At 35.2% G+C, this 17,157-nt stretch overlaps 1 protein-coding gene across 1 annotated transcript in view; it reads right to left on the bottom strand.

Moving 5' to 3' along the window:
• Positions 1-14,408, bottom strand: part of LOC123870389 (protein couch potato) — a 282,532-nt gene extending 268,124 nt beyond the window's left edge. The window contains exon 1 of the mRNA XM_045913675.1: positions 14,256-14,408. The gene's annotated coding sequence lies outside the window, so the exon portion shown is untranslated. The remainder of the gene's footprint in view (positions 1-14,255) is intronic.
• Positions 14,409-17,157: the final 2,749 nt, after the last annotated feature.

Genomic DNA, 17,157 nt, shown 5'->3' with positions numbered 1-17,157 from the left:
CAGCCCTGAAAATTATTGGAAACAATTAAAGCTTGTTGATCTTGATCTTGGAACTTCACGGAAAATAATCGGCTTAAATTTCTATTTGCCAAGATTCCTATTATAGCTACAGTAGCCGATCTAGGTATAGCAATGGAACTTTATCGAGTTAATTATACGTAGGTAAGTAGGTATTTCATAACGAAAAGACCGATCGTAATATTGAAATTCATGAGTGCCACCGTATTGCTCAATGAAAACAATTTCTATAATTATAGGGTTAAGGTCTTTCTTCGCACTGGAGCGGTTATTTTCAAATGTCAAACAACCGATTTTACACACGTGGGTGTTTGCGACCATTTAGATGGTTAGTCATCGCAATAAACACCTAGAATCGTCTAAATTAAAGTAGGTTGATGACATCACAGGGCATTATTTACGCTTAGTGAATAATTATTTTGATGGCCGAATTCTTTAACACTAACAAAACAAAATTATTTTGTCATTTATCATGTTTAAAGTAAGAGCTAATAATCTAGATTTTTGTAGAGTTAATGGTAAACTTTGCTCGAGACAATGCGTGATGCTTACTAAAATAACATTGAAGCTTATTTTAAACAAGTAAAGGTCACTGCATACCTTAGAATCCTATATATCTCGTTACGATCCCTAAAAAAATAGATAGGTAGTTTTGTAAGAAATAGAACTTTAAACTAAGCTTTAACAACACCTACCTACTATTTATGTATAATATCTATATAATGGATGTATCTAAAGCCGTTAAAAAAAAGTAACGTAAGTAAAAGTAAACCGACATTTCACATGATAGCTATTATAATATAGCTATTAATACTTACATATTTTGCATAGTTATCGCTAATAAATGTATGCTAAACGTACAATGGCATGAAAACCTCGTATAAATTGCCTTTAGCGCACCAGAAATAACAATACCATCAAAATGTATAATTAAAGAATGCATAAATTCAAACTATATGAAATCAAAATACTTGAGTACCTAATAGTTAAAATATATTAATAATTACATACCTATATACTTAAATTCATTTGGTATAAGTCGATATGCAAAATTCATAAGACAGACATAAAGACACTTGGTATACCTACCTAACAGTTAAAATGAATAAAAGCTACAAATAGTAGATAAGTAATCTAAATTCAAAACAATTATTATAATTATCAAAAAAGTCGAAATAACCTATTAGTTTTCAAGTACGAGTAAGTAAATAGGCTACGCCAAAAGGCTTTGGCTCATAGATATGTACTTTGGCTTCGCTCTTTACAAAAACTCAAGGCGCAGGACTGTTTGGAGTTGATTTGATAACAGAATAAGTACAGAATAATTCGATGGTGGTATACTGTTTATTTAATTCGATTTCGTACCTACCTAACAGCGAACCGATTAACGCCTTTGGCTATGATAATATGTAAAGGCATTGCCGCGTGCGAATGCGTAAGTGCGTATTCGGTGTAAATGTTAGGGGTTAGAAACACGTTTAGAAATCGCTATATGAACCGTTTTTAAACACAGGTAATTACTTTGTTATCATCTTGTTTTATAGGAATTTATTAATCGGTATGCAAATTTCAATTATTTACTTACCTACTCCACATATATCTATATAACCTCTAAGTATTATTTTATTCTTAAACGTAACACGAATTCAACCTGTAGTTGTTCCAGTACCAATCACGTGTCAGCACATTAGTTACAAGGCCACCTTTTTGCTTTTATAACGTGACTAAGTTGCGGGCAAAAAATGCTGAGAATTCTCTAAAGAATACTTACTTGCCATACCTACCTACTACACCTCGTGTTATCTTAGATCGAGATTTTAATAAACTCTTGCGCATTGTTTACAAGAGGCACAAATTAAATGATGATGGAATCATGTTATTATTATATTATTTAAGAAGAGATAAACAAACATGTAACTAACTAACAGTGACTAATAGAGTCACTATAGCCAAAAACGACAGTGATAGCCTATTAGTTAAGACCTCCTCCTCCTCGGATCCTCCTATTTGGAAGATTAGGGGTTAAATTCGTGGCATGCAACTCGAAGTTTTCGGAGTTATGTGTGATTCGATTTAATATTACTTGATTTAACAGTGAAGGAAAACATTGTCACTCGTCAAACATGCAGATTTCTACAGTTGCAGTTCTCCATAATGTTCTCAAAGGTGTGTGAGTTCTGCTAATCCACACTTGGCCAACGTGGTGGACTATAATCAGCCTAAACCGTTCTCATTCTGAAAGACCCGTACTCAGTAGTGAGCGATGGGAAGTTTCAACTTCCAAACATGAAAGACCAAGTTAGTGAGACTTTTTTTTTTTATTTTTTATTATTACACCAACAACTTCCATACAAATAAGACAAAAAAAATTACAAAAATAACATCAGTATGGTTGTCAATTACAGGTGTATAGGTACTTTATAATAAAACTAATCTAAAACTAACCTAAAGTACAAATTCTTAATATATCTTCGTGAGCGGAAATGATTTCTTTGAATACTTAATTTATTCTTTCAACATAATTCTTTGGGTAAATGGTACTGGAAAAATATAATTAACAAGTGTAAATTAAAAATTTATAACACCCCCGACAAGTGAAGGTTACAGTAATTAGAAAAGAGCTGATAACTTTCAAACGGCTGAACCGATTTTCTTGGATTATCGCTAAGATGTGTTCTTAAGATGAAGCCACCTTTCAAACAAAAAAAAAACTGAACTAAAATCGGTTAATTAGTTTAGGAGCTACGATGCCACAGATAGATACACACGTCAAACTTATAACACCCCTCTTTTTGGGTCGGGGGTTAATAACTTATTAATTTTTATGCCATTTTATTTAATCATTAAACCAGTATTATGTAGATCATACTAACAACATATTTTGCAAACTTATTTTATTATTGTACTGTACTGATCTGACTTTTATGAGTCTAAATCGAAGAATAAATAAATACAAATATAATAAATACGGAATCCTTGATGAAATTATAATAATAATTAAACTAGTACTAATTTAATTGTTCAACAACTATTAATTCCCAGATCAGCAGTATTCTTGTTCAACAGTGTTGATTCAGAAAGTATGGTAGGTTAGATAAGCAAATAATCCGACTCAGATCTCGCAATCACGATCTAAAACTATCTACGGTTAGTTATAAAATTTAATGTAGCGTTTAATCCCATGTAATGAGGCATAATATGTAGAGAGATTAAAATCGTTAGGCTAATATAAAAGATTTTCTGTGACTATCCTCATAATTAAAGACAATTACTGTAAAATTGTAACAAAAGTAGATCCTACTTCAATAAAACTGGTTAAATACGTATAGAAATACGATATTGGCTTGAATGAATGAATGAATTATACTTTTATTGTATACACCAAAAAAATTAGCACAGAAAAACACACACAAAGCACATCAAAATATAGGCAGGGAGGTACAATTTGGCGGCTTTATCAACCTAGCGATCTCTTCCAGGCAACCAAAATGGTGCAAAAGCTATAGATATTAGAGGTAGTAGAGGTTTGAAGTATAACGCGCATATATAATTATAAATACCTAAATGCGGAAGCTTTTCAGACCTTACAATGCGCAATTATATTTTCTGAATGTGTTTTGGAGGATTTGTGTGGTGTTGCGTAATGGTAGTGGTGAGTACTGCATGCTTGCTTTTCCTGCATGTTTAGCAGTAGGAGGGCGGGCGGTGCACACCTGTATCGCTGCACTTTGCACCATACAGCAGATTTATCTGTTTTAGTGGATCATGGCAAATCAAGCTTATGGTTTTAGCGTTCTACACCAAATACCAAAATTTCAGGTTTGTACCTCATTTCGACTTCGAGCTAGAGACCTGTGACACGCGGACAGACAGACAGCAGAGTGACATTATTAGGAACATTAATAGGAATAAATGGATCCCTAGAAATCGTGCTTAATTCATTAACATGAATCCCATTTTATTAAGTACTATTTATTCATCTTTAACACGTATCTATTGTAGGTAATTTGTATCCGATTCGTGCCTAATTTGACATTAAACACAACAATAATTATGACGGTTTAATCGTCCGTTTATGCAATTAACATAATAATCGTAATAGAGAATAGCATTGTCATATGAATTTAGGGGCACGATAACCATACAACGCCACTGTGGCATTTTGATCTCAAAGTAGGTAATTACTAGATATTACTAGTTTTTATCGGCGACTTCGCCCGTAGGTATCTAAGTAAAGTAAACTTCAATATATGTATTAACATTGTCTCTCTCATTAGGTACAAAAATTCAAAAATAGTACAATATATAGAACGTACCTACGTGTGAAATGAATAAGGTTTGTTTTAAAAAGAATGACCTAACCAGTACGTACCTACCTACCTACTTAAGTACCGTAGTAGTAAAGTAGTAATACCAGGTTTATCCAATTTTCTGCAATTTAAGAATAGACAACACGAGGAGTGTCTGTAATTAATCGTAGATTGGATGCATCTATGACGATTGACGTACTTAACTCTGGTCTCTGTTTTTAATATGAAAAGTAATAAGTATTAAAGCCTTAGATCTGGACCCATAACTGCAGTGATTGCTGCACTTTACAAGGTAAGTGTCTCTACCAGCTACCAGATGTATGTAGCTAACAATAAACAGTGTAAACAATCGATAAATAAAACTCGATTACGCGGCGCGTGGCAAACATAAAATGAACGTCCGACGATTTCCAATACTTCCTCAGAAAATCAGAGAAGAGAAACCTAAAGTAAGTAAACTATAACAAAAGAATCAGATTCTCTTGCTCAAGTAACTTGATACAATCGCGTAAAAAATACGACGGATAATATTTTCCTAACCGCTGAATACTTTAATCCAGAACTGTATTTATGCTGCGGTGAAGTCGGTAAATAAGTCCGGACGAACTTTTCCAGTTCCCATCTATTATAAGTCCCAGGAGATCCTTAACTTCGTCGACGCTTTGATATGTTATAGAGCTGTAAACAGACTGCTTAGTATTTTCTACTAAGAAGAACGATCTTGAACGAAAATAAAATATATATCTACTAAGTATGGAGGAACAATTTCATCATAATATCGCATCTGATTGTCTGTTTAACAAGTGTAAATTAAAAATTTATAACACCCCCGACGATCCAAAGTATCTGAGTTTTCCAAAACATCATTTTCAAATAAATAATTATGTATTTAGGCAACGTCCATCTTGACAGCTTGACATTTGTCTATTGACATAATATTATGAACCTAACGGTTATCTAACCTTCTTTTCTACAAGAAAACTAGAAAAGAGCTGATAACTCTTAAACGGCTGAACCAATTTTTTTAGATTATAGCTAAGAACACTCTCGATCAAGCCACCTTTCAAACAAAAAAAACTAAATTAAAATCGGTTCATTCGTTTAGGCGCTACGATGCCACAGACAGATACACAGATACACAGATACACAGACACACAGATACACACGTCAAACTTATAACACCCCTCTTTTTGGGTCGGGGGTTGAAAAATATATGCAAACGAAGGAAATTGCTCAACAATGTGGCTAATTCTGTTGAAAACTATCTCTGAACTAATTTGCCAGAACTAAATTCAGAGCGATCTTTGGCCCCAGGGAGCATTATGAAAAGGATTGCAATAGTTACATCTAAATCTGTCAATTCAGTTTGAAAATTGTGTGCAACAGAGTTATCCGCATTTAGTTATTGCCATTTTTTTATCGTTAACGAGATAGAATGTATTACGTGCTACAATGTTTTTAATTTATAGTGTGTTTCTGGTCATAGAGAAAATACCAAGACTCATTTGACTCATTATTTCGTCGCCAAGTTATTAGCCTTATTTTTACACTTGAACATCTCCACAAAATGGTTTCAATGGTTTTTATCCAAAGAGAACACCGCGGAAGTTTTAATTAAAACAAATAACATTTTCCATTGTACGAGTAATATTGCTCATAGAAGTGGAAGCCCCACAGATGCAGGTTTACAAATAAGACAATTAACGTGTCGCCAACCCGCTTCTGAATTAATTGGATTATTTATAAAACCACTGACAATAATCGACATTTACACCTAATAACTTGAACCAAAGAATATCAATACATTAGACATAAATAACATGTTATTATTAAGTACCTACCATGTAAGCTATAACAAAAGTGTCAAGTAGCGAAGGACACTTTGTCTCCTCGATCGAATTGTTTGGTATTAATATGCCTGTACTTTAGATTCTGTATAAAATCAGATTTAAATACTTCACATACGATAAGTTTTTATTACGAGAAAACAAAGAGAGATTCTACGGGATTTTCAAAATATAAATTCACGTGGATATGGCGGGCAGAAACTAGTTTTATATAGTATAATAAATAATTAAAAATACAACAGACGGCACTGTCTGGAGCGTAGGTAGATAGATACACCATCCTACAAGTTTAATTCGAAACTATGAGGTTGGGCTCAAAGAAATAGTTTCGTTGGGTTGTTAGGAGTTATTTTGAAGATGAATAGGCAAAGGGTTCGTAACTCCCCCACGAATTTCTCAGTAAAATGGTTCTATGATTTTATTTCTTAGTAGGTAGCTTGTGTTCCTGCTTTTCGACAAAGTTTTTAGATAAGTTAAGATAGGATTTTTAAATGGTTGTAATGAAATTAATTGAAATGAATTTAATTCACACATCCTGGCTCAAAAACCTTCGCCTGTCGTGTCCGTCAAAAAACCTTTAGAGTACTTGCCGTTAACCTAGAATCAGGAAATTTAGCAGGTAAGTAGATCTTATAGTACAAGTAAAGGAAAAACAAACAGGTTACATCACAAAAACAAATTAAAATGTGTTCACGAAAAAATTAGTTTACTAAATCATAGATGACGCAGTCTGTCATTAACTTGCAGTGTCCTACATAAAAGTACATCTATTAGGTATCTTGTACTATGGTACGGAACCCTTCACGTGCGAGTCCGAATCGCACTTTACCGATTTTGACTGGGCGTGACTGGTTTAGGTGACTGGTGAGTTAGATCAGGTCAAAATGTGTTGAGTAAGATTTAGGTCAGCCATCATTTTTCCTATGCCTAAAGAAGTTTCATTTCAGAGGTAGGTTGGTTCAAATGGTTGCGTTGATCAGTAAATTGTGTAACATCATTCGATAAATGTAGCTCACTAACTAACCCATTCAATTAACTGCACCGTGCCGCTACCAATTGAACCATTCACGTAATGAAATTTCCACTGAACGGACAAAATAAACTATCAGCAATATGACTCGGCTCTATGAAAACAATGTGATCTAAGCAAAGCGGGGTTATTTTTCCTGATACATACATATCTATGGATACAAATTTTAAAAAAAATTAAAGATCAAGATCATTATCCAGTGCTATCCTCGAGTGGTTTGATTGGTAGTCAAGCGCAAGTGCAATATACTTAGTTTAAAAATCTTTAAAAACGTAAAATCACGCGATTGAAGTCACGAAAATAATCTATTTTACAAATAAACACGTAATCATTTATTTACACACGTAGGTAGAGTGTCTGAACACATCGTAGAAACTGGGAACCACTGGAAAAGTATATGTCTCAAGGGAAATTCTAACATACTTAAGTGTGTTTATAACTAACACACACTAGTATTATATTGTACTGAGTGGACAGACTAAACTTCAAATCCCTTTCTTAAAATGAGAGAGAAATTCGGTCAGAGGAGGCCTTTCCTCAATAATGCGACATTAAAAGGCTCTAGGTGTCTCACTTTATTAAGTTAGAAATAAGTATCTAATTATTACTGCTTTCGTACAATCTAGTGAGCTTGAATATAGAAAAGATAACTTAAAATTAAAAAAAACTGGACCGATTTGCTTGAATTATAGCTAAGAACACTCTCGATCAAGCCACTTTTCAAACAAAAAAACTAAATTAAAATTGGTTCATTAGTTTAGGAGCTACGATAGGAGAGCCATAGACAGATAAACAGATACACACGTCAAACTTATAACATCCCTCTTTTTGGGTTGGGGGTTAAAAACAGAGGAGAACATACGAAACAGAAAATGAACAGGTTTAAAAGTAACGTTAATCCTTTAAACACTGCGGAAAAGAGGAGCAATACTTAAACCTGTATTTACATAAAATAATTCTTGTATTACCGTATAAACACCATAATTAAATAGTGTTGTTGTAATGTTATTTCAAGCTTGTCGGTGAAATGTGACGTACTACTCGTAAGTAGCGTTACTACAAGTACCTACTATAGATAGACCATTGTTTGTAAAGAGTGCACGAACCCAAGAACTAAACTTTCTCCGTAGCTAATTATGAAAACACCCGAGGGCATTAGCGCTTTTACGGAATTTCGTCATTCTGCGTGTTCAGACTAATTTCAAGAGAAATGAACCTTTGTTAGTTTCGGTCCGATATTCATAGAGCTCGCTCTGCAAATTGAATCTAATTGCCACAACGAAGTGTTGAATCAGGCCAGCCGCCGGAGCTTCGGTGGCCTCAGCGATATAAATGTTCCAATAGATGGGGCGCTTCACAGTAACAACATGTTGCAACGAACATCGGTGTCCGCACTCCTGTCATGAATATATATAAAAAAAGTGACTGTCATAACGTACATACTACAAATAAAAATAAACTTGTAATGCCCGCCTCTAGGCTAAGTAAAGTTAGCAATTCATTTATTGGTATTTTTATTTATTAATTGTGTATGATTTTATAATAAGATTCCAGAAGACATAATATTTGAGATGTCTCTCAACAAGTTCAAAGATTTCATAAAACGTAAACTGATTGAAAAATCCTATTACAATTTAAATGATAAGAAATCTTGGGAATGAGTTGCCAAACAAGTTTGATAGTTTTGATAAGTATAAGTGATTTTGTAAAGTGGTGATAGAAAAAAATACCCGGCTGAGTTTGTTGTGGGCTCTACTCAGCCTTGGGCGCGTTTGGAACCCTCGTAGCTTTAGTTTTAAGTTAACATAATTTATTATCACCACTAAATCATTGTTGGACAATCATAAAGTGTACAAAAGTACCCAATTTGAATAAATAACTGACATTTGACTTTGACTGTCAATCGTAATCAGCTTAAGACGCAGTTTGTTTTTAAAAACATAAATAAGTTAGAACAGACTATAAGTAAGTACTAAAGATACATAAGTGAATAATAAGTTATAGTAGTCCGAAAGGAGTAACCTGGACGCGTCAAGTGGATTACGATTGATAGGAGTGCGTTCACCGATGTTCGTTAAAAAATCAACATTTTGTTACTATGAAGCGCTTCATCTAGTTGAACATTTAATATCACTGGGTGGCCTAAATTGCGCCTATTTACCCACTTAGGATGAGCACACCCACAGTCCACCTGATAATGGAATGAGTTTTCGCAACGCGGTCCTTCACTATTGGAAGCAGTATGACTGTAATTCTCACTGGAATTCTTTCAAATGAAAACTGGTTGTGATACTTTTTTTATTTAGACTAGCGGTAACGCTTGCAGTCAGACCAGCTGGCAAGTTATAGTAATAATAGTAATAATACAGCCTGAAGAAAAGCGCACTTGCCTAGAAGATGTATAAATATTCACTCTTGAATTGAAAAACCTATGATAAAATTGTGCTGAAAAATGGAAGCCGGAATCCTGCTCTTATTTGACTATTTTTGATTTTACACTGCAAGCACAGTTTACTTTCTCGGCTTGAAACGCAACTGTTATATTTATTATTTTTTGATTCACAGTATTTCCTATGAAATTGTCCTTTTCACATCATCAATTGCAATCTTAAACTAATTAATAGCTTCTTGAGTACTTAATGTATATAAAAAAATTAATGTAAAATAGAACTTTATAAGTAAGAAGGGGCTGCTGGTTTTGCTTTGAATTTGTAAAAATCGGAACGTTCAAAATTTTTTCTTTCTAGGTCCAAGAGTTTGGCTAGGCGTTGATCAGTCAGTCAGTGAGTGAGTGAGGACTTTCCTTTTATATATTAAAGTAGATAGCACAAACAAATGCAGAAGTATAGCAGTTAATAAATAATTTATTTCTAAATTGTGAAACAATAGCGGAGTATTGCAATGCTGTAAAAGAGGTCGAGCGGCAGAAAGCGTGACATAGCAATATTTTTTATTGCAAATCAATGCTATCCGAGCCTAAACAAAAAACAAAGCAAATTGCTTGTCGGCGCAAATCCTATTGCACCAATTTTGGTAAATACCTTTATAAATGCTCACAACACAGAGTAAGAGGACCGAACATACAAATTTGCACACCAATCCAAGTGGTTGGTTTTAATGAAATCGGTTAAAAATGAATGAATTTCTGTATAATATTATTCGTTTAAGTTCCTACTTAATTTAAAATCAACAAATCTGCAACAGATACTCTCACGGAGGTCATTTGAGGGTTATTTTGGAGGTGTAAAATAATATACCTACCTAGTACTATAATATTTTACTTTTGATACAGTTGAGTAGATACTAAACTTGTATAAATCATCCTCGCTTAACATTTCCTATAGTTCAGGTATTGTGACTTCAAAGTTTGTGAACAGCTATGAATTACGAGTATCCGCATAAACTGCAGGTTTTACCATCGGAAGACATTCAAACTTATCTTCAGCGATGATAATAATAGGGATGACGACTACTAGTCCAATCAGCGACTTTTTACTGAACGCCAAAATACTTGCTTAGTAAGCGAGCTTGTATGAAATAACAGATGTGACGTCATAAACTTTTGACGTAATTTGGCGTAAGTACTTCTTTACTTAAATCGATAATTTCAAAATGATTAGCAATCTTAAAACTAACAGCGGACGTGGATTTCACGAATTTTGGAAGACACTCTATTTAATAGTTCCTAAGAAATAGCTTATTTTTACATAGTCATAATCTCAATTATACTAGTGTTACAACTTGGAACTTAAAACTACACAACAGAGCAATATTCAGTTTTATCACACTAATCCAATAAATTCACATCTGAAGTTACTCTACAAAGCACAATGACGGGCCATAAAAGTTATCAAATTCGTCACATTCGAGCCTCCAATTTTGTCCGAGAATGGAAATAATTAAAACTGAAGATTTATCGTAGCTACACAAATTACTTCTTACATGTACAAAAAGTTACAAAGGTACTGCACTTAATCTATCAAAATATCATACATGGAGCAAAATATCAAGCGCAATTAATTTAACAAGCTAACTATTAGTCGCTCTCATGGACATTCAGTTGCGGTCTTGTCATGACGTGACGCAACCACGGCGGCACAATGGCAAGCCTTGGTACAAGAGACTATTCCAAATGGACTCGCCACAGTAATTACGGCTACAGAATACAGAAGAGCGGATTGACAACAAACAAAAAAGAACTATAATAATAGACATGCGAGTAGCTGTGGAAATGGAACTGAATGAGAACGTGTACCTACACACTTGGTACAAAAACATCCTAAATTATGATAAATGAAACTCTACGGGTCATTTTAGAGACTGCAATGCGTCATGACAGAGTAGAATGCGCCTTAATTATTTGGTTCGCTTTTCTCTTTAGTATTTACTTAGTGAAATCAAATGCATTAAACAAATTTGAGTCCGCCGGAATTCTGTTCGCTGAATAATATTTTTTCAGACATGTTTCCACTTTACATTTGAAATTTCGTCCATCTCCTATAATAATAATTATTTATTATGTTACAGAAGTAGATAATACAATGCGAACGTATTTTACCTGGAGATGTAGAAATGTACAAGTATTGTACAAATGAATAACACTAGACTTTCAATTAACGTGGCACAAGAAAGAACAATAGGTAGCATTTGGATGTATTGTTTTCAAATACTTACGCACATTCATATTATGAACCTATGCCGAAGTGGTGATACAGTACGAATAAAACGAAGTGTTTTTAAAATTCTAGGAATTTCCTTTAATGATTTCAGCAAAATCTGAACAGCAGACGCCTACACAATTTTATCCCAAACTATTTGAGATTTGAGTACCTACAAACAATACTATTCCTAGACGAATGGGCAAGCGATGGAGAGCTATTATTAAGCAGAAATAAGGAGATCCGTAGGAGAACCAGAGTAACCAACCGACATAGCTAAATTTGTTGCGAAGCTGAAATGGCAATGGACACATAGTTCAAGAACACCAAAGATGTTAGTATCCCGCGATTCTTAAATGGCGATCTTGCAACCGAAAGGGCAAGCAATATCACACGCACTGCAGGAAGCTGCTGGATTCAAGCGGCGTGGCATGTGAAAGTCCCTACAGGGCCTATGCTCAGCAGTGGACGTCTATTGGTTGATAATGATGATGATGATTTTGTATTTTGCAATTAGCAAGGTTGATTGCATTTGTGAAATTTTTCTGTTTTGCAGTATTACCTAACAACCTAAAAACCAGAACTTAATGTGCCCCTTCTGTTATCAGGTTTTAATTATTTTCAAAAACTTATTTTTGTTTGGACTCCTCAGAATGTCTTTGCTCAGAAACAACAGCCTCCAGCTGCTCTACTATTCGAAATTCTTTAAAAGTTCAGAAATCAGGAGTCAACCACAATTCCGATGAATCCAATAGTACAACAATATCTTAAATGCCAATAACTATTGCAGATTTGAATGGAAGTTATATTTTTCTTCATTCCTTCAAATTCCAATACCGGAGAAAGACAAAATTCAGGATACACTTTAAAAACCTGAAAAACCTTTTATTCACACTACTAAACCGAAAATTATATCTAACTTTATATATACTTATATCTTTGCTGAGAACTTAGTTCACTACTAACAAATTTAGCCTTGTGTCTTTGACGAGAACTCCACTGAGGCTTTGTGTTAATGGATCACCAATTAGTCAGGGTATAGGTTCTATACTTTGTCTCTATCTATCCAGAAGATAATGATGTCGAGCAGTTGTCATAGATGACCAAGTTCATCTAATTCGATTAACCTCTCCTAATGTCGGCAAGTAGTTAAATTTGATGATGACACGGACATTCCTAAGGTCATTTTTATTCATTGACATCAATTACATAAATTATTGAGAGTGTACTGTCCGGGATTAGGTAGGTCCATGTTATTAGTGTCTTTATTGTGATTATTTCCCAATTTAGACTCATTTAACTCTGGCAATCAAATTGTATGCTGAAAAACGTTTTCTCTCTTATTTATGTTTTTTTACTAATTCAATTAGTAATTTATGGAAATGTAGATGAACATATTGTACAGCGCTATGAAATGCAATCAGTGTGAGATCTTTTCCTATTTCAATAATGCCACATTCGTTATGATTCTTGGCAGATTATTCAAATACTATCAAATGAGATTAATACTGATAATTATGTCCACTTTTGTTATAACCACAGCCAGCTGGTTTGCCTCTTCTTCACTTTCCTATGCTCTAGATTCTCAAAGCTACAGTGCATTCTTGGATCTGCCTCACTTCTAGTTAGACATGATCCTATCAAAGATTCTGTTCCAATCAGATTCTTATTTTTTTCTAAATACTACTTACTTAATATCTTTTCCAGTACCTACAGGTACATGAATCTTTTTATTTTTCAAAATTTATGTACAAACGCTTAATCAATTATCTTTATTACCTATCTTAATGTCTGTTACTTTTGTCTCTATGCATGCATGTATCGTGTATATAGCTTTCTACTTTCTTTCGTGTAATTCATATTTTAATTGTATGTTTATACCAATTGAGGGACTCAAGATTTTTTGTATTATTTAAATTCTATAGCTTTACATTAAACTTTCAAGGAGTGGATTAGCGATTGCTATGAACTTCTTAATGTAAAGTTCGTATTTCATTTCGTAGGTCATTTATTTCTATTTTAAACGGTTTCAATTATATGTATTAAAGTACGTAAAACTTAACAGCAAGTTTTTTGTAGTTGTATCATGTATATTATGTTTCACAATGCCAACTTGGATATCGTTTAGTTTGTTATGCTTATCTAAGCGGCGCGAACAATTAACGGTTCATAAACTTCCTAGTAAAAGAGTTGCACGTTCGCCGAGCTCTACATGCCAGCATTTGTATGTTCATGTTCTTTAGCGCTTTTGAAAAGTGTTGCAATCAGTTGAGGCTCCTGTTTTGTGGGAAAATTAATTAAAGTGAAACTAAATCCCGCCAATAAGTTTTCCCCTTTTTATTATGTCGCACGCAACATCGGGCTGCCTTTTTCCAAGAGTAATCTCCATTACCTAGAAAACAACAGCACATCTCACTAGCACACACACTGCTCTCGTCGGAAAACGCACATGCACAATTTTCCGAACACCAGTTACGGACACCGTGTCGGTCGCGACAGAGCAAAGGGCGGCACGTACAGGCGCTGCCTCTGCGCGCGATAGACTGACGACTCTCAGGCGGGCCCACGCGCGAGCGGGACGCGCGGCGGGCGTGCCGAGCTCTGCGCGCGCATAGCACTTCTCACTCTCACCCCTCGACTCCACATATAGTCATCTCTTCCCGGCACGCGCGAGCACACCTTTCGTTCCCGAGACAGGTGTTCCTATCGGTGTGTGCGTCCAGATATGGAAGGCTTCGTATGTTTGCGCGTTTCCTGCGACGGATCGTTTTTTATGCCCGGCAGAAATTATAAAAAGTAAATGGAGGGAAAATTAAATAAAACGTTTACAATGAAGCGTTTTCCTGTGCGCTTTGAATGATTCAGTGTGCGCTGTTTCAGGGTAGGCATTCAGCGCTGGGCCGGCGATGGCGGAGTGATCGCGATGCTTTTTACGGATGTTTGAGTGACGTAGGTGGGCGTAATTAGGCATGGGGCGGAAAGGCATATTGATTGCGGTAACGCAGCTTTGTGGAAGAATCGATATTTTTGTGTTGAAGGTAACACGCGACGTGTCCAGTCGTGCGTCCATGCGTCCGTGTACCTACGAAGTTAACCTGCATATCGATCGTCGACAAGTTAGCCCCTAGTTTATAGGCGCGCTCTAACTTAAAGAGTTGAGCCATACTTCAGATGGCTTCGGGAACGCTTTGCCTGAACGACAACCCATAAAAACTTCTGTCATCAACCATGCACTGAAATAAAACTGTTGATAGGTACTTAGTTTAATTTATAAGTTTATAGGTTTAAACTATCTTACCGTAAACGGCATGGACCGGAATGGCTTTAAATAATCCTTGAAGAAGTTTTAACTGTTGCTTAAGAACGTACAGTAAGTACCTACCTATCTACTACCTAGGTAAGTACCTACTTGCTTGAAATTGTAATTTATCTAAAAGTAGAGCAAATAGCTATATTTACTTTTCTCTTATTTGAGGATGAAGCAGAAATGTTTGAAAACAGATTTTAGGTAAGAAATTTAATTTTAAAGTAAGTAGGTAAGTAAGAGGTACCTTACACTGTAGACACACTGTAGATGACCTTTTGTTTTAGGTAGTTACTTAGCTGTTTTTTTTATAATTTTTCAGTGTGGTTGCATTATTGTGGTTATAATTTTACAAATTGGCAATTTACTTTTACCTTCTTTCAATGGATATAACGTGGGCAGCCTGGGCATCACTTGTTATTAAAGGTAAGGCGCAGGAAAGCTAATAGAAAACACACTCGATAATTTTCCAACATGTGACAATCGAAATTGTGACAATTTAGAGAAAGAGGTTTACCCAGGTATTTTTAATAATTTTCCAGACACTGCCGTTCTATATGTAGATAGGTGCCTGTCTACTTCCCTATCTAAAAAGCCGTTTTTATCGCCAAAAAACGTGAGAATTTTCAGACTTAATATGTATTTCTATAAAAAAATGCTACGTAGGTACGATCAGTTATTAAGTAGGTAAGCAGGATAATTAGTTTTTAGTTTGGTTCTAAGTAGGTGGCAAACATTTTCGGAAATATCAGTTTTTCTAGATTTCCAATTTTTTGACGATAGGTAGGTACTTACCTACCTAACTCTTAAAATTATTTTTGCAGTTTTCTTTTTTGATAAAGGACGGCTTAACTGACGGCAGCCAGTTACCGGTGGATGGAACTACAAGAATTAAAATTTCCGTGTGGGCATCTGCCAATCTAATAATATTATAAGGTATTCAACTCTCAACAAAGCCAGCTGGAATTTGAATTTAATGTAAAATATTTAATCTTATTATGAGCCAGCACAGCACATAGCCAAACTAAAGTTGAACGACGCCACTATTTCACGGCTCTTTGTCATAGTAATAGTATTTCGCCTCGCCCAGATGTTGAAGCACTTAGCGGCTTGCACCGGTTTTATTATGAATAGCAACGGAACTAGTATTTTGTGGTTTCCCTCCGGAGCTAGACCCAAATTAATGCCCGAGCTTTCAGCTAGAAATTAATGTAATGCACCCAGGTTACGTAGCCAAATTGTTGGCGTTCAGTAAATTTGCATCACGCAACGAGAAAATTGTAATTGAATTTTTGATACGCTCGCTGCATCATACATCTAAACGTCACAATAGACACAAAGCGTGACGGCAGAGTCGCGCGACAGTGACCGCGTGGTAGGATTGCATGAACGCACGCGTACAGTAAGCGTCATGTAGAGCTCTACGCTACACTAGATCTCCTGTCGTACTGTACTGTAGGTACAGCTACTCTTAAATTGTGAACGAAGCGAAATGTAGACTGAAGAGCAAATAGCTTGGCTGAATCAGCAGCCTATAGCGTGCAGTAATTCGTACCACCGACTATACCTACTTATATTATTACCCATACCTATACCTACCCAAATTATAAATGCGAAAGTGTTTGTTATTGGTTTGTCCTTCCATCATGCCGTAACAGAGCAATGGCTCGATGTAATTTTCGCACGGTGATTCTTAAAGACTTGGAGAGTGATTTTTAAATCTAAATCCGTAGGAAAGGCATACGTACTCGATAAAAACCAGCAAGCGAACGATTCGAAAGCACTTGTAAAAGTTTATCGGAATAAATAATCTTTCTATTTCCATTACAAGGTCTGAGTTATTTTTTGCCTGACGACAACGATATGCATGTAGGTACCTTAGATATATGTATAAGTAGTTTGTAAAACACAAGACGCAGCATTCTGCGTCGAGGGATGGAGAGTAAAGAAGCACAGCCCCCGAACGCCTTCAATCAGTTCTTTTTATTAC

Source organism: Maniola jurtina, chromosome 12, assembly GCF_905333055.1.
Source record: "Maniola jurtina chromosome 12, ilManJurt1.1, whole genome shotgun sequence".
Lineage (NCBI taxonomy): Eukaryota > Metazoa > Arthropoda > Insecta > Lepidoptera > Nymphalidae > Maniola > Maniola jurtina.
The sequence above is the reverse complement of the archived record's forward strand: the minus strand, read 5'-3'. Positions and strand labels throughout refer to the sequence as shown.